The sequence below is a fragment of the Anomaloglossus baeobatrachus genome, chromosome 1, assembly GCF_048569485.1.
Source record: "Anomaloglossus baeobatrachus isolate aAnoBae1 chromosome 1, aAnoBae1.hap1, whole genome shotgun sequence".
NCBI classification, from domain to species: Eukaryota; Metazoa; Chordata; class Amphibia; order Anura; family Aromobatidae; genus Anomaloglossus; species Anomaloglossus baeobatrachus.
The window spans coordinates 679218144-679242892 of record NC_134353.1 but is presented as its reverse complement, the minus strand read 5'-3'; the positions used below and the strand labels follow the sequence as shown (position 1 = coordinate 679242892).

The 24749-nt window shown below is 36.7% G+C and overlaps 1 long non-coding RNA gene across 2 annotated transcripts in view; it reads right to left on the bottom strand.

Moving 5' to 3' along the window:
* Nucleotides 1–21807: 21807 nt before the first annotated feature.
* LOC142248775 (uncharacterized) overlaps nt 21808–24749 on the bottom strand; it is an 86291-nt gene continuing 83349 nt past the window's right edge. For both annotated transcript variants that reach the window (XR_012724941.1, XR_012724943.1), the window contains exon 7: nt 21808–22751. This is a non-coding gene — a long non-coding RNA (uncharacterized LOC142248775). The remainder of the gene's footprint in view (nt 22752–24749) is intronic.

Genomic DNA, 24749 nt, shown 5'->3' with positions numbered 1-24749 from the left:
CTCATTGGGGCAGTCCTACACTAAAATGTTTTTATATAAGATGTGCCACATTTGCTTGGGCTGTCCCGCTCACAGCCATGATTCAGTCATGGGTACAGGATTGAAAAAGACCAAGTAAGTGCTGCTAAGAACAGTTCTACTATTCCATATGTGAGGCCGCATGGCACATTTTATAAAAAAATATTTTAGTGTAGGACTGCCCCAATGATATTTGCTGTGACGTGGCAGTGTAGCTCAAGAAATTGCAATTTTTTGCCAAAAATCTCAAATTTTAATAATAGTACAGTTTGAAATTTTTAGTGCAGTAGTGCACATTTGGTGCTGTCTATCTTGGGTTTTTTTTCAGATCAGGGTGAGCCTAGAGTGAGGTATCCTGCTTGGCGCATAGGTGCGGAACTTATCTATGGCGATGAAGGAAGCTAGGGCCCAGCGGTAGACTTGAATAGGGATCACCATCTCCTCTGTCTCCCTTTCTCCATTTGCTGGGTGCTACTCCATACCTAGCGTGACAGATATCCCAAATCTCCACTGACCATTAGGGAAGACAAAGGATATTGATGCTTTCTGTTTTCTGTTGCCCATGTGTCAGCTTTTATTTAAAGACTGGAGTGGATGGGATTGGGTTCTGCTAACCAGATCCAATCAATCACGAAATACTGGCAAACCAAGCAATACACTCTAATTTTGGCTATAGGAATAAGCTTTTAAATCCCATGAATAAACCATAAGGTAAATTAAATACTTTAGACATTTTCTTTAACAACATCATAATTTATTGCATAAAATCATTTCATAAACATGAATATAAGACATCATAGTCAGCTTACAGCAACAACACGTTTTGCTCTTTCTTTTTGTAAAATCATATTGTGTTATCTATCTACAGATATAAACTAAACTAACCTAAAATTAAAGTTATATATTTATGTACATACTTCAACATTAAAGCTATTACAATATATAGTTTATATATATGAAGCATACATCAGGATGGAATTAAAACTAATTACTAAAGGAAATTAATATTTTCCTGTGAAGTTCTTTATGAATGAGACAGAGAAATACTCCTTTCCTTAGTAAAATATTGGAGACATATAGACTTAAGGCCCTGTCACACACAGAGATAAATCTTTGGCAGATCTGTGGTTGCAGTGAAATTGTGGTCAATCAGTGCCAGGTTTGTGGCTGTGTACAAATGGAACAATATGTCCATGATTTCACTGCAACCACAAATCTGCCAAAGATTTAACTCTGTGTGTGACGGGGCCTTTACAGTGGGGTCCCTTGGATTTCTAAGGGTGCCATGTAATGGATCTGTATAAGGCTATGTTCACACGACCATATGTTTTTGGTCTAAGGATGCCGCTCAGAACAATGTTGAGCTGTTCAGATATCAAATTGCTGTTCAAATTGTAGGATTTTAAACCGATTGCATATTTTAGATTTACAGTATAAAGCCACTTTCACAAGTTCAGTATTTGGAGAGTTTTTTTCCTCAGTATTTGTAGCCAAAACCAGCAGTGGGTAAATAATACAGCCGTGGTGCCTATGTTTCTATTCTACGTTTCCTCTTATTGCACCATTCCTGATTTTGGCTACAAATACTGATAGAAAATACTGACAACAACAACAAATACTCAACATGTGAATGTGATGTTAGGGTGCACAAAAAATCTCAGATTCCATATAAATCATGAATATATCAGTAGATTTTTATTACATACGTTACAATTATGAAAATAGGAAACTGTATTTGATCTTCTAAATTGTACTACTGATATATAAAAACAGATAGCATATAAATGGTAATACAGAAAAAAATCCTAGTATTTTTCTAGATTTTGTTATACACTTGTGTGCACTTAAGTTAATATGAAAAACAGAGAAATTCCGGCACCATTGCTACTCAATATAAAGGCTTCACTTTTCTGAGGCCACAAGGTGGTGCTCAACCAAATGCAGTCATATAAACAGGATCTCACGACGAGAAGTGGAAAGGTGGCACTCACCGAACCATAAAGCGGGCTTTACACGCTGCGACATCGCTAATGTGGAGTCGTTGGGGTCACGGAATTTGTGACGCACATCCGGCCGCATTAGCGATGCCGTTGCGTGTGACACCGATAAGCGATTTTGCATCGTTGCAAAAACGTGCAAAATTGCTAATCGGCGACACGGGGGTCCATTCTCAAAAATTGTTACTGCAGCAGTAACAAAGTTGTTCCTCGTTCCTACGGCAGCACACATCGCTGCGTGTGACGTCGCAGGAACGAGGAAGCTCCCCTTACCTGCCTCCCGGCAGCTATGCGGAAGGAAGTAGGTGGGCGGGATTTTACGTCCCGCTCATCTCCGCCCCTCCGCTGCTATTGGGCGGCGGTTCAGTGACACTTCAGTGACATCGCTGTGAAGCCGCACGGACCGCCCCCTTAGAAAGGAGGCGGTTCGCCCGTCACAGCGACGTCGCCGGACAGGTAAGTATGTGTGACGGCTGTTGTGCGACACGGGCAGTGATTTGCCCGTGTCGCGCAACAGATGGGGGCGGGTACCCACACTAGCGATATCGGGATCGATATCGCAGTGTGTAAAGTAGCCTTTAGTTAAAAGTCCTTTATTTTCTTCAAAGCATAAAAGCCGCAGGTGGGAGGAAGCAAAGACGTCTTCCGCTTCCTCCCACCTGCGGCTTTTTATGCTTTAATGAAAATAAAGGACTTGTAACATATGGTTCGGTGAGTGCCACCTTTTCACTTATCTTCGTTGGAACTTTAAAAGAAGTACATTTTTGGCCATTGGTCAAATCCCACTTGTAAGGTCAACAAGCGTAACCCAACAGATTTGATAAACCCAATTAAACTTTCTTAAAAATGACACTTGAAATGAACAAGATATATAATTTATTGAAATATTTCAAAACAAATGACATTCATTTGTAATCATAAGCGTAACAGATGTTCATTAAATAAAGTGTACACATACTATAGTGATTGTAGAACATTTATTCGCTTGTTGTGTACATTTCTTTACCAAGAGTAAGTCAACGTTATTTTGCAACACAAAGATTTATTTGCTTTATACATTCCAACAAAAAAACGTCATTTAGGTTATGGTCCTATTATAGTCACATTTTATTTAAAAAAAAATGTACATTTTTAAAACAAATAAATACAAGACAATTTTATTACACAGCCATTTAAAATAAAAGGTATAATAATGGATATAAGGCATATCAGATTACAATATATATTGACTTCTATTTAACAATAATATGACAGGATTCCTAATATACAAATTAATAGTTATGCAACTGTATGTCATTAACTAATGACTGGAACACTAATGCATAGACTGTGCATGATATTAGTTTTGCTTTTTGTTATTATTAAAATTAGTAGTATTAGTAATATAAGTAGTAGTAGAAGTAGTGCTACAAGCAGGAATAGTATTAAGCGTAGTAGTGGTATTAGTAGTAGAAGTAGTATCAATAATAGTAGTGGATATAGTAGTAGCAATAGTAGTGCAAGTGGTAGAAGTATTAATAATAGTAGTAGTAGTAGTAGCGGTAGTATTATTAATAGCAGTAATTGTATTAGTATTGATAGTAGTAGTGGTATTAGTAGTAGAAGTAGTAGTATCAATAGTAGTAGTGGAAATAGTAGTAGCGATAGTAGTGCAAGCGGTAGAAGTATTAATGGTAGTAATAGTAGTAGTAGTAGTAGCAGCGGAAGTAGTGCAAGTGGTAGAAGTATTAATAGTAGTAGTGGTAGTGTTAATATTAGTAGTAGTTGTATTAGTATTAATAGTAGCAGCGGTACTAGTGGCAGCAGTTGTAATACAAGCAGTTGTAGTATTAACAGTAGTAGCAGAGGTAGTAGTATTAACAGTAGTAATTGTATTAGTATTATTAGCAGTAGCGGTACTAGTGGCAGCAGTTGTAATACAAGCAGTTGTAGTATTAACAGTAGTAGTAGTGGTAGTAGTATTAATAGTAGTAATTGCATTAATATTATTAGCAGTAGCGGTACTAGTGGCAGCAGTTGTAATACAAGTGGCTGTAGTATTAATAGTAGTAGTGGTAGTAGTATTAATAGTAGTAGTAGTAGCGGTAACTGTAATAGCAGTAGTAGTATTAAAAGTAGTAGTTTTAGAATTATTAGTAGTAGTAGTAGCACTAGTGCTATTAATAATAGTAGTAGAAGTAGTAGTAGTAGTAGTGGTAGTAGTATTACTAGCAGTAGTGGTAGTATTATTAGCGGCAGAAGTACTATTAATAGTAGCAATAGTAGTATTAACAGCAGTAATGGTAGTATTATTAGCGGCAGTAGTACTATTAATAGTAGCGGTAGTAGTATTGATAGCAGTAATGGTAGCATTATTAGCAGCAGTAGTACTATTAATAGCATCGGTAGTAGTATTACTAGCAGTAGTGGTAGTATTATTAGCAGCAGTAGTGCTATTAATAGTAGCAGTAGTAGTATTAATAGCAGTAATGGTAGTATTATTAACGGCAGTAGTACTATTAATAGTAGCGGTAGTAGTATTAATAGCAGTAATGATAGTATTATTAGCATCAGTAGTACTATTAATAGTAGCAGTAGTAGTATTACTAGCAGTAGTGGTAGTTTTATTAGCGGCAGTAGTACTATTAATAGTAGCAGTAGTAGTATTACTAGCAGTAATGGTAGTATTATTAGCATGGTAGTACTATTAATAGTAGCAGCAGTAGTATTACTAGCAGTAGTGGTAGTATTATTAGCGGCAGTAGTACTATTAATAGTAGCAGTAGTAGTATTACTAGCAGTAGTGGTAGTATTATTAGCGGCAGTAGTACTACTAATAGTAGCAGTAGTAGTATTACTAGCAGTAATGGTAGTATTATTAGCAGCAGTAGTACTATTAATAGTAGCAGTAGTAGTATGACTAGCAGTAGTGGTAGTATTATTAGCGGCAGTAGTACTATTAATAGTAGCGGTAGTAGTATTACTAGCAGTAGTGGTAGTATTATTAGCGGCAGTAGTACCATTAATAGTAGCAGTAGTAGTAGTAGTGGTAGTAGTATTAATAGCAGTAATGGTAGTAGTAGCAGTAGTAGTATTAATAGTAGTAGTGGTAGTAGCAATAATAGCGGTGGTAGTAGTAGCAGTAGTAATATTAATAGTAGTACAGGTATTAGTAGTAGTAGTAATAGTAATGGTGGGAGCAATAGTAGTACTATTAGTAGTAGTACTAGAAGTACTGTTCTTTATACATTTTTTAATACCAGGGTCACTTTAAACAAAATTGTCTTATTGAAAATACATTTACATTTTCAGGCAGCATATTACAGAGGAAGATGAATTAAGCAAAGTGATATATAGTTTTGTGGGAAAAGATTCAGTATACTGTGTTTAATTCATTTACATCTCACATAGGCGGTCCTAGCAGGTGACTGACAGCCTTCATTGTATAACTGAAAACATAAATACATGTCAGTCACTTATTAAGACCTCCCATTTCACTGACAAGCTTACAATGAGCAGAGAAAAATAAATAAAACCCAATTTATACTGAATTGTGTTTCCCTACAAATCTATACATCACCATATTCAGCTCCTTCCGCTGTATACCATGATGTCTGATGATCGGATTACGTTATCAATGTGACAAGTTCAATTTAAAGAAATATTATTTGTCGCTTATTGTAGTATTTCAATATAACATTTATATCATAAAACGTGAAATACGGTATTACTTTCAAAAGTCGAAGAAAAAAACAGACAGACCAAATTGAAAAATTGCCGAAAAGATTGATGCTTACGATTCTTTTACTGTCATAAGATACCTAAGAGTAGTTACCAGTGATAAGCGAGCACTACCCTGCTCTGGTGCTCGGTCCTTGTTAGAGCAGTTGGATGATCGGATGGGTGTGACTCGAGCTCCTGAGTATAATGGATGTCAATGGGGAACTTGAGCATTTTTCTGTGTAATCTTCTGGAAAAATGCTCTAGTACCCCATTGATTTCCATTATACGTGGGTGCAGTACTTGTACTGTTCTTAATGAGTACTGAGCACCTAAGCATAGTATACTGCTCATTCATCACTAGTGCTTAGTTTTGCAGATATGCTGTAGAGTGCACACCGAAAGGTTCAAAGAAGCTGGAAGCTACTTAGTTAGTCCTCTGAAAAGCCTGTTGGGTGCCTTTTCCAGAAGAGGTTCTCAATCAGGGGCTGTCTAACCAATTAGTCCTAGATTAGTACTTTTTGGAGGCGATCCCTGCTGCATGTGACATATGTCCTAGAGAAGTGATGTCCACATTTTTTTTACAGGACTGAGTGAGAGTCACAGTTTTGCTGACCTTTCTACCCCTATTCCAGTCTCCCTTCCTCCTATGCTAGTATTGATAACTTATGGCAGTGGCACTCTTTATCCATACTTATATGTGCCTTTCATTATTTCTTTGTGCTTCTGATTGCAAACTATTGGGTATTTCTTCCGATCAAGGTGGTTTTCTCTTGAACTGTACAAAGCATGCACATCCCAGGTCATGTGTTAGTAAGTTAGTGAATTCCATGCTGTAGACCATTAGAATCAAAAGTAATTTGAAGTCAAGACTTTATCACAAGTAATGACTTGGATTCTGCACAAGTCCGTGAATTGTTTGATTGCCTAATATGTTAGAAACATTTAGCTGAGAAGACATAGATAAAGCAAGGCACCAATTACATTAATCCACGTAATAAGGACAACCATGCAATGCATTTAACATCAAAAAAGGGCAGCATATGTTTCAATAGAATAATTTGACTAGAGGTAAGCAACTTATGGTCCTTTATTGGCTGTGTAACATGATGTCCAACCAATGCCCAACCGATGGAGCACAATCTGAATATGCTCTTCCAGTCTAGGATCCAATGCTTGCAATGGCATCCTGTACACGCAGTTCTACAGCCAATAATGTTGCTTAACTCTAAGGAAAATATTTTTTTTTCAAATTTGTTTTGGAAAAAGAAGACAATTTGGACTCATTTTTTAATCTGAACATATTCTATTATTTTTTTTCATTATTTTTAAATAATTCCATTGCAAAAAGCAGGTATGTGTGCAATCAATGTCTGTAAGGGCTCATGCGCACTTTGTGTACTTGCATTTATGCTGCATATAGCACTGCAGCGTAAATGCATACGTCCTGCGTCCCCAGCACAATCTATGTAGATTGTGCATGAGACGTGCGTACGTTGCTTTTATGAACGCAGAGATTTGGATGCTAAAATTTTGAACCAAATCTGTGCGTTCATAAAAGCAGCATGCCAATTATTCCGTGTGCTTTGGATGCAGCTCCCACTCTGTTTATGGTGGGGGCAGCAGCCATAGCGCATGAACTCAGCTTTTTTTTAACAAAAAAAACTGCATCCATTATGCAGTGTTTCTGCAATGATTTGACACACACATGTGCTGTAAAATCGCTGCAGAATATTTAGCAGGTACGTGCACATGAGCCCTTAATGTTGAATCCCTAAGTTTCTTTATTAAAAAAATTGCTATAAATGTAAGCTTTTTTGTTAAATTTTAAGACATTGATTGATATGAATACTTGAGCAGAATCATATATATAAGTGCTGCAGCGGTACTAGCAATATCTACTAGGTGACATTGGAGGACATACAGTCATTTGAGCCTGTAATTAAGAGGTGGCACTATAAGAGGGGGTCATGTTACCTACCATGTTACCATGTTATAGCTATCACATTCTAGAAATTAATCGTTTTTACATTACATTTTTAGATAACTGGTCATTATTGGGTACATTAGAATGTGAAGTCCTTTATGGAGAGGTGAAGGTCTCTTGTGTAGGTTGCACCAGTGTAGGAAATTCAGACTAGTTCTCCGATGTTTTTTAGCTATACATGTGATATGCATTTTTATTCCTCTAAATACATCCAGTAATTACAGATAAATAATCAAAATCAACAATTCTATGACCACAAATAAAGTCTTTGATTACTAGACTTTTTTCTCTAGTTCTTTAGAAAGCTGGAGAATATTTATTACTTTAATAAATTAATTTTTTTAAGCTGTAAAGGAAAAGTGCTTAAAACTGTCTAATTTTTGAAGATTTTCAATATTTATAGATCCTTTATCAGAACATGATAAAGTTAAATTTAACAAAACACTGAATGTTCTGTAATATGCATCAAAATCAATAAATGTGCTGTTTCCTTATTTTAGAATACTTATCTTGCCATTTGAACATTTAACTTAGCTATTGTCTTCTTTCCCCATCATCACCATTTTTGCTCTCATTGCCCAACAGCAGTGTTAAAACAGCATTAACACTAGAACTACTGAGGTAGTCATTTTGACTACTTCGCACTATGTAGTTCTAGTAGGTGTCACGAGTTCAGTAGTTCTAGTGTTAAACGTTAAACATTAGTTATTTTGGATAGAACAGAGAAATCAAATCACAAATACATATGTAAACATGTCTTATTAATTAAAATCTTACTGTATTAGGCAATCAAAGCTTTAATACATTAGCTTTGGCGTTCACCATGATAGAATTAGCTTAGTGCCATAAGACATAATAATATATCTTTAGCAAGGATGACAATTATAAAAGTAAATGATTTTGGTAATGGTAACACATTATGTTTACATATATATTTGTGCAGTCTGTATTTTACATTAATAAATATATATTTTAGGGTTAGAGAACCTTAAAGCACCCCCTACAGTTTTTGGGGTTTTTTTCTACTTTCCCACTGGAGGGGTGCCAGTAATGTAGTCTCTTACTTTTCAGCTGCCATCTTCATCTGTTATTACTACCGCACCGGTCATCTCCTGTAGACTGTGACCTGCTGGATCGCTCCAGTGTCTGTTCGGTGATTCAGATGTCACTCCTCAATGTATGTCTATGAGCACCAGAACGAGGCCAGAATAAGGCTCCCACAGACTTACATTGAGAGCTTGTGACTGTTGCCTCTGACTTCTTGTCACTTAGATGTTGTGGTCACAAGATGACGGCGCAAGACTGATGAGGCAGCGGGAAGAGATGAAGATGGTGGCTGCGGAGTCAAGGACCTTACATTAGTAGCATCACCCGAGAGCCAAAATGAAAAACCACTGGGGTGGAGCTTTAACAAAGAGGCTCCTGAGAATCGATAGAACAAGACAATAATCACAAGTCATTGGAGCAACCAGAAGGAAACAATGCTGCTACAAATATTTACACTTTTAATATATCTAAAAAGCCATGTTTAATCTTGGTCATTGATAATTTTATGAGTTTTAATGCAATATGCTAAAATTTTCATGTAAGAAGAAAGAAGCACAATAATTTACCATAATTACCTAATTACCAGTGCTTTCTAGAAAATGCAAAAGAAGAATTTGGATGATGTCTTCCCTTAGACCTTCACTATTGTAACAAAATCAGATCCCATTGCTCTCTAAATAACCCGAACCCGTTGAACACATTAAATAATTCTCTATATATAGATTCATTAGAAATTGTATAAATTATTCAATTAATAAAATATATACATGACTAAATGGGATTTGAAAAAAATCTTCCTAATTGGTTGCACCCATGACAGATTTGGTTAGAATAGCACACTGTTAGTACAGAGGTTAATACAAATTAGGGCTTTAGTAAGTTAATAGAGATTTGTTAGAATGTTGTATTATTAGTTCTTTATTAGTCAGTAATATTAATCAGATACATTCAGAGCAAAATTAGTACAAAACATTGTTAAAATGGTTAGTCATGCTTACAGACTCAATTCTGTCATGGAATCTAGATTAACCTACAGAAAGGGGTCAATTGGAACCATTTATTATTGGAAGACTTCCCAATCTTGTACCCACCAATATTTGAAACTACCATAATAATAAAGGGAGTTTCCATTCTTTGGAAAAAATCTAAATATTTTACATTTTGAAATTTTTAAATATTACTTATGTCCGTTTTTGATGAAATAAGGCCATGACAGAAGTGTGCTGTAGATTAAAATTGCACCATAGTCACCATTGATAATTGTTAGAAATCTGTTAGTATTTAAGGCATTTCAAATGTTAAGACACACAGTGTTTCAGTCGGTCAATAATCTCATTATGGTTTTACCTTCGCAAACAATATTATGTGACACAACAATTCTATAGTTCTATGCCTGTAACTTAGCTCTTCCCTATGTTTAAGTCTAGAAACCCACAATTATAAACTTGGTAAATACTTACGTGTTCTTGAAACAAGTACTTTGCATAGAGGCTAATCTAAGCAGGAGGAGTAATGTATATCTATAGCATATCATACTCTAAATAGTGTATAAATTAGTGAAAGCCATAAGTCCACAAATTTACACAATGAAAATGTCAGTACACTAGCGTCACTACAGGTATAACAAAGGTATTACCACTTGTAGGTATATATACATTTTTTGGTTTTTAGATTAGTTTTGCAGGTAATTAGGCAGGATATTGAAAAGCCTTCTCATATCTAGTTACACTTATAATAGTAAAAAGTTAGGATCAGCCAAAGAATGTTACGCAATTTTACAAAAATTCCTATTTGCTGCAATTTGAGTTCTTCTCTCCCTAATCCTATGTTTTCTGCACAATGCAGTCATGTGATTTCCAAGACCTGTTCTTTCTCAGCACGCAGACAAGTAATAGTGTGTAAGACAGAAAGCCGCCACCATTTGCCCCTGCTGGCAACAACATTCAAGTAAATGAAAATGGCTTTGAGCGTTATTACAGAGAGTGCGCTGCTGTGCATGTGTTCAGTTTCTCCTTCTGTTAAACTCTTTTTACCTTTTCCTAAATACAGCTCAATCCCCATGCTCAGCTGTTCTTGTGTTAAGTGCTATATTTTACTAGTAAGCCTGGTTTGTATTTCCAGCCACTTACAAATGTTATCTGCTAAGCTCCAGGAGTAATTCAATAATTTCTACTATTTCTATGAGTGCAAACTACAAAGATAAGTCGCCAAATGGCATGAAAAATGGATGGCGGAATAATTAATCAACCTCATAGAAAATAATAGAAATAAAAAATGAAATTCTCAGTATTAATTTCTACGGAACAATGACCGTCATTCCAAGAAAAACATTATATCGTCCGCCTTGTATGGTAACCTGACTAGGCCAAAGGCAGTTACTTCTAAGAAACTATACAATGACTTAGTTTTACATTCTTACTTTGCCTATAATAATATATCATGGTTTAAACATTATTCAGCTTAGTATTTTATGATTGAGGCCAAATCAATGCAGAGATCAAAAGAGATGAGACAAAGAAATGGTGTGAGAATTACAATCAGCAACGCTGGAATTTGTATAACCTTAGATGCAAGATAAACCACAAATGTTTAATTAGTTACTTTACAACATTGGAAACTGTGCAATATATTATTACACATATAAGAAGGTTTATAGCCATTGACATGGCGCCCTAAATAAAATATGTTTTGACCAATTAGGTCAATGTAAAACAACATATTGGGAAGATAACACAAAAATCAGCATAAGGCTCTGTTCACATTTGTGCTGGAGGCTCTGTTTGGAGCCTTTGCCACAAATTCTGATTTCAAGAATAGCAGAAATTAGCAACAGAACCCAATGGGGTCCATTGAGTGTTGGGGGTAGTTATCCTTTGACACAACATAGAATTGACACAGTCTTACTATGAATATTCAAGACACAACTAATACACTTTGTTACACTTAATTCACAGTCTGGGGGTACAGTCATGTCCCTGAGACCCCTTAAGGCTGCTTTACATGCTACGACATCGCTCAAGCGATCTCGTTGGGGGTCACGGAATTTGTGATGCACATACGGCCGCTTTAGCGATGTCGTTGTGTGTGACACCTATGAGCGATTTTGCATCGTCGCAAAAACGTGCAAAATTGCTAATCGGTGACATGCCCCCCTATTCCCAATTATCGTTGCTGCTGCAGGTACGATGTAGTTTGTCATTTCTGCGGCAGCACACATAGCTATGTGTGACACCGCAGGAATGAGGAACCTCACCTTACCTGCGGTCGCCAGCAATGCGGAAGGAAGGTGGTGGGCGGGATGTTACGTCCCACTCATCTCCGCCCCTCTGCTTCTATTGGGTGCCCGCTTAGTGATGTCGCTGTGACTCCAAACGAACTGCCCCCTTAGAAAGAAGGCAGTTCGCCGGTCACAGTGACGTCGCTAAGCAGGTAAGTGCTGTGACAGGTCTGGGCGATGTTGTGCACCACAGGCAGTGATTTGCCCGTGTCGCACAACCGATGGGGGCGGGTACAAATGCTAGCGATATCGGTAACGATATCGCAGCGTGTAAAGCGGCCTTTAGTCTTTGCACTAGGCAGAATACAGTGTATCAGTTTTGCCCACAATGATCCTTGAAAAGAAGATATAAAATAAGGATATTCAAGTTCCAGCACATGATGTGACTAAACCTATAATACAATATAAAAGTCCTCTTGTAACATTAAGAGATTTTAACATCTAACTTAAAATATAAAATTATATTGAAAGTTTCTAAAAAGACAAACTAAACTATTTTCTCAGCATTATTCTATATATAATCTCAATTTTATTACATTGTTTCAGCATGGAAACTTTTCTTAGTAAGAAATTACTATATATCATTTCACTACTATTGAAAATTATTGTAAAACTGGAGAAAACTCTCAATTTTTAGGTGTTATACCTTTTGTTGTCCAGTCTAAAGTGATAAGTCTGCAGTCACTCTATGTGAGGCAGACTTATGAATCCTCCCAGCGCACACACTGTGTGCTGAAACGATTCGCTGGTTAAGGCTTTTCCCCAATACAAGTGTTTGGAGTGGGCATGTCCAACTAGTGAGCACGGCCATCTAGTGGACACAGCCTTGCTCTATACATTTGTATGGATTGAGGCTGCACCCACTAGTCAGGTTATGGCCGTTAACATGTATATCACACAACTGCTGTCATATCACTGCCGTTAATGGCTCCGAAACCGGCAAATCCTCGCAGTGCACAGTGTGTGTGTGCTGGAATGATTCATAAGTCTACAGTTACATAGAGTGACTTACATGACTGCAGACTTATCACTTTAGACCGGACAACCCCTTTAAAGAGTATGGTTATTTTCGTATTTCATTAGAACTCTTCAAAGTCAAAATAGTTACTGCCATATTTTGGCAATATTTCCAAATATGTTATTCAATTTCCATAAAATTATGTATTCAAAGAGTTCAATGTATAAGTTAGTTGTGGTTACAACAAGAGCTCCTGGCTGCTTATAGTGATTGCTATTAGTGGCATAATAGAAATGAAAAATTTGAAATAGATTTTATTTCTGATAATTTTTCTAAATGTAGTAATGAATGTTTCCAATACAGCTCTTTTTTAGGACCCTGCTTGTATTTTAGGTTTAGCCATTCCTTAAAAAATAGTGTTCATTTGTTTATGTTATATTGTCCTGTTTCTCAACATGTAGTTGACAACGTTTCTATACATTATTATGGTAAAAAAATATGAGGCAAAAATAATTGTTCATTCATGACTTAACAGTAAACATTTCATTAGGATATTTTAGAATATGTATTACAAATCCATTACTGGCAAAGTATCTCAAGTGAAAATTACAAATCTCATATTTTTAGTTTTATTGCTTATGGCAATAACAGCTTGTTCACGAGCCTTATATTATGTGCCAATGATAGAATAAGATCCAATCCTGAAAGGTAAGCAACAAATTTTTGTGGAAAAGGTTTTTATAATCTGTCAGAATAGAATTCAATCCTAGTCTTGTCACAAAACATATGGCCCATGGATGGAGACATGTGCATGAGCCTTTAGGCCTAGTTTACACAAATATTTTACACTGAGGTGGAATTCATCCTTAATAAGATACACTTATATCGGCAATTCATTTAAATATACTGTATTTTCTAAAAATCTAATTAATAACACTGTCTAAAGGTGCATTTACGCTGCACGATTATAGTGCAGAATAACCAAGCTGTCCACCACCTGACAAATGAGTGAAACACTTATACCACCTGACAAATGAGTGAAACACTTATTCATCAGGTGAAATGATTTAACCATTCTGCCCATCAACCAACAAATGAGTGAAACACTTGTTTGTCTGGTAAAATTATACTTTGGTTTCTAACAAAAGATTATCATTCACGGCAGCACATCGTTCTGTGTAAACAGGACTTGTTGCCGAATACAATGGCAGCCTACATGCACTGAACAACTGTTACTGATCATTTAGTGCTCATCTGAAGTAGGGTTGGCCTATGTAAGCAGACTGTTCAAAGAAGGCTGACCAGAAAACAGTCGGTTTGCGATCTTTTAACACTGCATGTCGCGCATTGTAAATGGACCTTAAGACAAACATGGCTTCAATTCCGTTCTCTGCTGGCAGTTTAGCAGACAATCAGTACAACACTGAGGTTAAAGCCTGCTTTACATGTTGCAATTTCGCATACAATATCGTATGCGATTTGCAACGCCCCCATCGTATGTGCGGTATGTTCAATTTGTTGAACGTGCCGCACAGACGATTCACCCCGTCACACGTACTTACCTTCCATACGACCTCGATGTGGGCGGTGACCGTCCACTTCCTGGAGTGGGAGGGACGTTCGGCGTCACATCGACATCACGCGGCAGCCGGCCAATAGAAGCGGAGGGGCGGAGATGAGCGGGACGTAAACATCCCGCCCACCTCCTTCCTTCTGCATTGTCGGTGGGAGCCGCGGACGGAGGTAAGCTGTCGTTCAATGTTCCCGGGGTGTCACACACTGCGATGTGTGCTGCCTCGGGAACATTGCACAACCTCACGTTCATTTTTTGAGGAATGAACGACATGCATGCAATGAACGGATTTTCGTTCAATCGCAATTGCACGAAGGTTTTACACGCTACAATCATACTTACGATGCCGGATGTGCGTCACTTACGACATGACCCCCCCGACACATCGTAAGATTTATTGTAGCGTGTAAAGCGGGCTTAACATTTGTTGTCAGGACTCATCACTACCAGTCTGTCACACATTTTGTCACAGAATTGCCACTGAACTGCTAAACTTGGCGCACAGAAGGGGACTGAACCTAAATTTCAACCTTCTTCATTTGGTGCTGCCACATTAAGAAATAGATACTTTCTGAGTACTAACATTATTCTAATTACAAAAGGCTTCTATTCATCCTTCATCAGCTGCTTGAGAAGATTGCTGTTTATTTAAAAGCCATTAATGTGCTTTCCATTAATCTTTGCAGATGCATTGCGGCTTAGTGACAATGCCTTTCATCCAGGTATTGCACAATCTAACCGGATTACAGCTGCTGTTTATCTAAGTCTTATACATGCATTTTTTAAGAATTAAAATCATCCTGAGGGACAGTTTAGACTAAGTGCATGTTTACTTTCTAGAGTATATAAACATGCATGAAACTCTTAACTACTTTAAAGAAGTCACAACATTGATGAAATAAGAATATTTAGGCTCATTCAGGTGAAGTTTCTTTTCAATGGAGATCACGATTACAATTTTTAAATCACATAAACGAATCATGTGACTATCCAATATTTAATCACAAAGATAACATTATATAATAGGAAAATACTCATAAAGGTATTCTGGCATTGAAAATAATTATTGTAGCATCTTAAAGGAATATTACAGTATTGCAATGTATGATTAACAGGTAGATACTTAGATTTTCCCATACTTTGCCAAGTTACATACTTTGACTATGTCTCTGAATACCAATCTTGGGGACTGCAGTTGTTGTTTTTTGTGTGTATAACATTTTATTAGCAAATAAGTCTCCACCTTGACCTCACGACAAGAGTTACTACTAATCCCTCCACCTCTACTGTCTCAAATTGAGAGTCAATTACTCTGGAGCAAATCTGTGCTTACCAGAGAAAAGCAGCATGTCTGGATGAGCCCGTAACCTTATTTACACGAGTATTTTCTCAAGTTCTCAAGCTATGATCTTACAGCAATGGAGCAATGAATCTCTTATTATACGGAATAGTATTCCATGCCATTCCATGCTCCTGTTGTCCACAGACTCTAAATATTCCCAGCAAACTAGGAAAGGAAACACATATATAATGTTGTCGTTAATATCTCCAATGTCCATGTGGATACCAAAGGCAGATCAGCACTTGGGTCAATGCATATTATGTGGCATAGCTTGAGAAGTCACACAGATGGACTAGCTTCTACCTATAGTAGGTCTCTTGAATCATACCTGTCCCAAGAAAATTTGTGTTTGGCGCCTACAGAGACCAGTGAAAGTCTAGAAAGCCAAATTGATTGTTTTCAATGGGCAACACAAAACCTTTTAAACAAGGCTAAATATCTCTAAATAATATCAATATATTCATTACAAAGAAAGGAGAACATTAGGATAGTATGATAGCACCTTGGATCAACAAATGTTTTAGTTATTACTAGTAAAATGCCAATCATTGAAAGAAAAAATAACATTTTTAATCTCTGTTGCATGCCGTACATACCCATGTTACCTCTACAATAATATATAAGAGCATTCTGAGTTTTACATGGAAGTAGAAGTGCTGTATAATGCGGCTTTTCCCTCTTTTTATAGATTTGTTGAGACTATATTATATGATTTCATGATAGGTTGGTCCAATGAATGGCATCATACTATAAACACTTTCTTTGCTTATCAGCTAAGAACTGCACATGAAAGCTAATATTAGTATATACATAAGCATGCACTGTGTTAATCATGGCATATCCCACATGACGTGTTAAGATGTACTGAGGGTTTACAAGGATATACACCAGAGTACATGGTATTTGAGCAAAGTACCTAAAAGCATACAACACCTTAAACAAGAAAAAAAAAATCAATGATAGATGTTTATTAGAAAGACCCAATGAGTCCTGTAATGACTGAGCATAAATCTCCGCATTGGTTTGCACTGGAGATTTCCGCCAATCACGTAGAATAAAGACAACCTTCCATTCCATGATGAGATCTTACAACAATCATTAGCAAAGCAATTTATGGTTAGAGTCAGACAGGGTAATACACTGATAGTATATCAAGTGTGTCATGCTGTAGATTAGTAGAAGATCAATTGATAGGTTAATTGCAGATGCTCTCGGTGGAGCCTTGGGCATGCATCGGAAGTTAGTAGGTATTAGTCATTTTCTGTACAAATATTTTCAGCATTGCCTTTTATATTATGAAGCGTTATGCGTGCATTTTGCATTAGTATTATTGTCACAAAGAGTTGGAACTACTCAATAGAACGCGTTTTCTATATAATTTTTTGCATGCATTACTGTTAATTCTGGAGAAAAAAAAACATGCAAGATTATCTATTTGGATGGAGGAAAAATAGTTTGTTCCACAAAGAATTAGAAAGCACAGTTTGAAATTTAGCTTCTAAGATGCACTAAAGCAAAATACTGTTTTCCACAAGACAGTAGAACATCATGGCAAGTTACTCTAGTCACTAAACATTGGTCTGCAGTCAGAGGAAGACATGATATCTGGATGTTAGATTCAGAATTTACTGTAACGAACCTTGATGGTTTCAACAACATATACGGGTAATGACCGCCTATGGGTAATGGTTCTCAAGATCTTTGCCAGTCATGTCATTTAGGCCTCGGAGGCTAGAGCTTACATTGTCTATGCTCTTGTAAATTCTAAGTATTGAATCAATTTATTGCCTACAGCAATAAACAAGTGACAAGGCAAAGGACTTTACTGCCAGTACTCCAAGGTAGGTTTGCGGGAGGCTATGTATGAAGCACAGCATTGAAAAATCTCATGTATGGACTAGTTCTCCACAATGTTTGGTAAGACGGTTATTAAAAAGATATTGGATACCATTCTGTTGTATGTAAATCAGACAATTATAATAAATATTATATCATACTATGAAATGTGCTACCTATCTGTGATTTGGGGCCTAAACACTTTAAATAGTAGATTGGCCAATAAGACGACCAAAGGATCATCAAATGTTCTCATATGGTAATAAACCCAAGATACTATAAGCCATGAGGTCCAGTAGGGGACAAACCTACTGGCACCGGCCATTGGGCAGCTCAGTGGTTGCTGATATTTATTACATTTTTGGGTTATTTTGCAATTCAAATGTGTTGTGTAAAGATGAAGGGTGAGTACTTAGAATAATCTTACTTAGAATAATCTTTTGTTGGGTTCATGTTAGTCAATTTGCCATCAAAAAAAATCTTCATACATAGCCTCATTCACAGAAAACATATACACAGTAATAACCCTGATTAATAATAACAGGAGAATGTTAAAGGGAACCTGTCACCTGGACAGGTCCCTTTACATCTGTAAGAAGACTTACTGGTGCTAAACCACTAGGTGCAATCGTGTCTGCTAAACTGCCTCCAAATATGTAGATGACTTTAAATGGCTAAACTCAGCTATTAATCAAAGCCAAGAGACATTACTTGGCATACTGCCCAGAAGCCATGACTCCTAGGAAACAGGAAGTACCTTACTTCTTAGGAGTCCAGTGGGTGGAGCTCACTTCTTATTTGGAACTTGTTGAGCCCTGTAGTGGGTGTAATTGCACATACTGGTTCAGCTTTGATTCGGCATCTTTCAAGTGCCTTAATCTTAAAGAAACCTATCCTGGTGACAGTTTCTCTTTAAGCATCGCACTTTTCTTTTGGACGCTCAGTAAACTGAAACCTTGTTCAATTACCAGTGTGAGTAGCACAGAACTGTTTCAGTACGTTAGTGTGTTTAATACTGTTAGTGTTGTTAGTAGTAGAAAACGTTAGTAAATGAGCATTGCAGACTCCAGATCATTTCCTCTGAGTTCTCACACTCAGTTGTATCACATCACCAGACAATTGAGAAGACAGGACAGGCAGTTCATGTTAGTGAGTTTGCTATTTACAAGTTAGTAGTAAAAAGAGAAAAACGGGCAGAGTCAGTAACTGGAACAGTTTGCTGTGTCTCTGCATGGTTAGTAGAAAGTGAGGTTAGTATAGCATGCTTTAGTTCCTGGTTAGTTTGGTTAGTTAATATTAAGTGGTGTTAGTTTTAACCAAAGCTGTAGACTCAGTTATTGCATTTACTGTGTGTCTGCAGTTGTTAGTATGTTAATACACATGCAGTTGGTCACCAATAATACGACTGGGATGCACACATAGACTGGTAACAACAGACATTAAAGTCATTTGATTGACATAAAATTTTTAACAGTCATTACGTCAATCTCTGGAACCTTTAATCATGTCTCATAAGGAATTATCAAACATTATTCTTGATGTAGTTTCCTTAAAGGCCTGCCATTCCCTATACATCATAAATGCTCGTAACATGAAAATATGAAGAACACATTAAGAGTTCACATTCACATGTCCTATTAGAAGAAGTTTTGAAGAACCACCATGATATAAAAAAAGAGCAGTCGTATATTCATGTATGTCACGTTTTGTTTGTATTTTCCTAACTGATGATCTGTTTTTATATCACTATGCCATTCTTAGACTCAATGACTACAACACGGACAAGAGTATCATTGATTTGGCCTTAATCATTTGTATCTTTCTTATGAGGGCAAAACCATACTTAGATCACTTCAAGTAAAAAGAGTTTTCGACAAGGAGGAAGGAACATGCAAGAGAATACACTCACAATGGCTGGTCTTAGAGTTCGGTCACTACATGACCATCAATTCCAATAAGTGTGGTGTAAATGGAATGGGAGATGTTAATTGGAGCAATGAACCATGTAGTATGTGAATAGGATGTCATATCATCTCAAGGTCTTCTAAGCATATTAGCTTCCAATCACGCTGGTAGTAACCTATATTCTGCACATGTATCTCTATCATCTCATCACATTTCCACAACCTTGATTTCAGTTTTTCAGTTTCACGTCTACATCCATTTCTAACTGTTTAAAAATAACTTTCAATTTGAAATTCAAACACAATATATCCTGAGGTAATGAGTCGTACTACTGAATAGATTACCAAAGCCATAAGTGGCAATTATTTCAAAATGTGTAATTCACCATACTTATCATTGCAGAGATTATAGTGGTGAGGAACTTGTATATCTCCTAATGACATTCCTCGTACATTGAAGAGTCTAAAGTGCTCAAGAGCAAAACCCTGAGGTAATGGCTTCTTTTCTCTAATACTGCCTTGAAATTGTCATTTTTTTTACAGCACATTCATACACCCACAAGATAGAGGGCTGAAAGTGCAAAAGAACAGTGCCCTAAATGACAGCATATTATGCTCTGACCTGTAATTGCCATATTCACAGCATGATCATTGACAATTTTGTTATAACCTTCAGGTACTACAGGATAATTAACGTCAGCAGAGAAGAGACGAGTAGGTCATTGGAAGCACAACCTATTGAGAATGCATTGCCTTTTATAGCCACCTTAAGGAATAGACGCCAAGTTATTATTATTGCATAAAAATACAATTATATTGCCATGTGTCAATATTCTGCAATAACACTCTTTTGGCAGCCAACAAAATTCCGTATGTCATAGACTGGTTTCTACCTACAATTTCAATCACTGTTCTTTTTTTATATATATATATATATATATATATATATATATATATATATATATATATATATATATATATATATATAATTACTATATGAGTAAATTGATTTGCTAGTAAATGCATTTCCAACATACATTACTAGGTAATAAACAGAAGAAATGGATAGATCTCCAACTTTATCCTTCAACTAGACTATACTGGCAAGAAATGAGATTAGAAAGCATTAGAAAGCAGAAGCTCATAGGGAATAGAAACGTCTAATTTCCAGTCTACGCTCTCCCCCTTACACAATATTAAAGCTCTTCATATAAATGTAACATTAAAGCCATGTACTAATAAGCTACATCCAGTCACTCTAATTATGCCTTCCCTGAAATCTCCATTAGATGTTCTTTGATATCGTTCAAAGTGCTATGGCATTAACATACAATGGCCAAGGACCTTCCTTTAATAATCACGATGGATGAACCATCTCCATCAACCTCACAGGAAGCTAAGTACAGCTAACTACTTTATTGTACGCAGCAGATGAGTAATCTACTAATTCAAGCATAATAAAAAATAAACAATCACATAAGAGCAGATGACATTGGAGAGGTAATTAGCTTAATTGTCTTTAAGCATCAAAGGAGTGTGAAAGCTTAATTCGGAAAGGAATATGCATTCTGATTTCTACTTGCTAATTATTCCCATAAAGAAAACTGCATTTTCCAAGATAATCTGCTCAAACAAAACATCTGCAGATCATTTGGAAACACACAAAGGTTTGAAAAGTCACAAAGCACCTTGTAAAATAAAAGGGAAATATGCAAGATAAATATATTGTGTTTCAAGGTTAGGAAGAGACTGAATGCAACACAGGATTGCTTTGGAGCACATTGTGAGAAATGTTAATAAAGGAATAATAAAGAAAGAATGCCTGGTATGTACTACTAAATGGAAAATGTTCAAGGATACCCTACTTTTGATCAAATTTCAATTATTTGTAAACAGCCATTAACTTTTCTATTCCAGCTTTTTAGAACACTAAAAGTTATATAGAATACTACATGGGATAATGATTGGTGATGAGTGAGCACTACCATGCTCAAGTGCTTGGTACTCATTAAGAGCAGATGATGCTCGGATGGGCATGATTCGATTACCCAAGTATAATGGGAGTCAATGGGAGACTCGAAAATTTTCCTTGGAAATCTTTCGGAAAAAATGCTCGAATCCCCCATTGACATCCATTAAACTTGGGTACTCGAATCGCGCCCATCCAAGCATCAACTGCTTGTTAGAAGTACCAAGCACCCAAGCATGGTAGTGCTCGCTCATCACTAATAATGATTTCTGACTTATCAATAGCTCACCGACTACAAATGGACTTCAGCGCTGAAAGCATGGGAAAATAAAGGGGTTTTAAACCTTTATCATGCCACATAACATATGTTTAATTCTGAAGTCGTCTGATCTCCAGGTTCTAGGTCCATGTTGCAAATTGATTTTATATATATATACACATATATATACATATATATGTGTATATATATACATACTGTATATATATATATATATATATATATATATATATATACATATATATATATATATATACATTATGTATATATAGACACATGTATATGTATATATAGCAGTCAAATTGGATGTGATCAGAGAATTAAATATATCAGGTACCTGCTCCGGACCTTTTCCAGAGAGAACAATAGTCTTAAACTGAGTGATATAGTTGATAGGGGCTGATATAGAACATGAATTAGGCCCAGGTCAATCCTCTGGTAGAGATATGCATATGATTACATGGTTTCTTTGAAAGCATCTTATCCATACAAGTTTCAATATGGATTTTCCTGAGTAAAGTAGCATACAACCCTACTACAGCACATAAACACTCAAAGACTAAATTTCCATATATACTGCATTATACCCCCTCATTTCCCAGCATACATCAAACGTATTCAGCAGCCTACATAATGTAACAATTTAATTTTGTATTCTTCATTTCCTTTTCTTGAGCTGAAATTGGCATTCCAGTTTTCAATCATGTACAGAAACCATCTGTGCAGGTCCTTATAATAAAATATCACTCAGCAGAGGCGATCACATTGTTGAGGTGTACTGTACGAGTAACGGATCATGGCGTCTTCCCTGCATGCTGGAACACATTGATTTTTGGGGAAATAGCACTCCACAGACAAAGCACTTATCTGAAAAGAATTGAAATAAATACATCATCAAATGCCGTTCAGTTGTGCCTGCAATGTTATGTACCAGTAATTCAATTCTGCTGCCTCCTAATTACATCTGGCCTCAAAACACATCTTAAATTCATGCTGATTGGCAAAGTAGGTGGCAGATCATTGTCACAAATTGTATACACTTGGGTCTTCAAGGCTTAAAGGATGATATTGATTAGTGCTTGTTGACATTCAGACAGAAAAAAAAAATAATTGGTTCTGCAGATTATCGTACCTTTGGTTCATTTCCTTGACACAAAGAAGGTGTGACATATGACTGCAGGTTTATATTTAGCTTTTCTTCATGATGAACTGACACTTTGGAAATTACCATTAAACATGTGATCTGGCGCAATTTAAAGCTGACAAGCAAATGATCGTTAGCTGATTAGTAAAATGTCGGCACTTGGTTAAAACTCCAGTCTCACTTATAGTTTGAAATGAAGGAAGAATATTTTTTTGCTATAACTGCAGGAGCCATTACTTCTCTCTGCCGGCCTTTACATCAATACAGAAGCTTCTGTAGGAGGAAGGCAGAGCCCCCCTGCAATGTAAATGTGTAGTGAGGTGTATTAGATAAGCTTTAGATTAATACTTAAGTTTTAACAGAGGTAGCAGAGTGTTAAGTAGGCTGCATTGTGAATAAAAGGCTTAGGATGTCATTTATATGAAGTTATGGAAGAATGTTATGCAGATGGACTTTTCCCGGATGTGACCACCAGTGAACTGAGTGATGTCACTTGCTCACAGCTGGGTTCCCCGTTGGCTGGTGACATCATTCATTTCAGCAAAGGTCATACCTGGGCTCACCCCACTGCTGTCCGTGTTTCCCAGAGCCTGCCGAGAGCAGACATGTTTCCCCTTTCTCCAGGCTCCGGAGGTAGCAGGGCTGAGGATCATTGTGGGACTTTGTATGGATTGTGGTATTTACACATACATTCGCAGGTACGAGCGCCCGTGGGCACATAGCCTTGGACTTGACTATGGCGTCTAAGTTCACTTTCACTACAGAATGGATCCATCATGAAACTAGTGGTGTGGCCATTTCTACAAAGTGTCCAAAGAGATGTTTTTTAACATGACAACACCAAGCCGCATGTTACATGTGCTACTGTAAAAAGTCTGTGTGGCCTAAATGTGCTGCCATGGCCTGCACCCTCTAAAGACTAGTCTCCCATCGAGCTGTGGGGAACCAATGGGATGACAGAGGGAGCAAAGTCCCATACTCACAATACTTACATGCAGTGGATTTTATTGACTTCGGCATGTTAAAATTTAATTTACTGCTACAAAACACTGTCAGAGTTCAAGTCTCCCTCTGCTATATTGCTGCTATGCTGTTGGACATTGGTAGCTCCAGGATCATGATCCCGGGGTGTATAATCATTGCCTTTTCACGGTTGCATGGAGAACTGACACATCCATTAGGACGTGAAAAGCCACTGAACTGACGCAATGTGGTTAAGCAACATTGTAAAGAAAAGTGAGCCAAAATCATGAAATCACACAGAAAATCATTACTTTTACAAGCTCATTCATGGGATGTACTTCATTTTTACACACTGAATCTGCATTTTGGCTTACTTTTTGTTAAATAAATAATAACAAGGTGTATTTTGTCATCTGCTGTTGTTTATTGCAGGTTTTCTTTATATCCTAAGTAGCAGATATTTTTATTGTGTCCTGATATTTAATATAACCATAGAAATCATAGTATCAGTTTCATACTTTTAGTACTTAGTGGTTTCATAGTATTGATATTTGTATTTAGTTTTCCTCATGACAGTACGTTTAATGATCACTCAATTTTGACATATACGGACAGCTAAGTCATCCTTCCAAATAGGGAACCTGTCGTCCGCAAAGCTCACTGGAGATGAGGCTCTTTCTACAATAATTTAACAACACAAACCTAATGGGAGAAATTGCACCCCTTCAAACTATCAATCAAGGCAAAGAAATTTGTCA